Source organism: Alligator sinensis, unplaced genomic scaffold, assembly GCF_000455745.1.
Source record: "Alligator sinensis unplaced genomic scaffold, ASM45574v1 scaffold125_1, whole genome shotgun sequence".
Lineage (NCBI taxonomy): Eukaryota > Metazoa > Chordata > Crocodylia > Alligatoridae > Alligator > Alligator sinensis.
This window is the reverse complement of record NW_005841893.1, coordinates 1,812,298-1,812,708: the sequence shown is the minus strand read 5'-3', so window position 1 is coordinate 1,812,708 and position 411 is coordinate 1,812,298. Positions and strand designations below refer to the sequence as shown.

Genomic DNA, 411 nt, shown 5'->3' with positions numbered 1-411 from the left:
GAGGCGGCCACAGCCAAAGGAACCACAGGAGAAGCCCCCATGGCTGCCCTGCCCAGCCCCATCCCTTATCTGGTGATTCAGGCATCTGGGTGCTAATGATGCAGCGCCCCCCTCCCCCCCAATGCAGCATGGGGCAGTGGGGGGCAGTAATGATCACCCCCCCCACCTGGCACCCTCATAGCAGTTGCCGCATGGCACAAGTGCAGCGCCGCTCAGCAGGGCACTGGGGCTGAGTACTGCCAGGCTCCAGCTGACACATGGAGCCACTCCAGCTCCCAGGTGAATTGAACAGGGAGCTGGGTAATTGAATTGGTTCAATTCCCCAGCTCCTGGTTCAATTTGCCTGGGAGCTGGGGCAGCTTCATGTGGCAGCCAGAGCCCGGCACCACTCCGGCCCAGTACCGCCCACTC

The 411-nt window shown here is 62.5% G+C and overlaps 1 protein-coding gene across 1 annotated transcript in view; it reads right to left on the bottom strand.

Moving 5' to 3' along the window:
• DMP1 (dentin matrix acidic phosphoprotein 1) overlaps positions 1 to 411 on the bottom strand; it is an 8,561-nt gene that overhangs the window by 4,437 nt on the left and 3,713 nt on the right. The window lies entirely within an intron of this gene.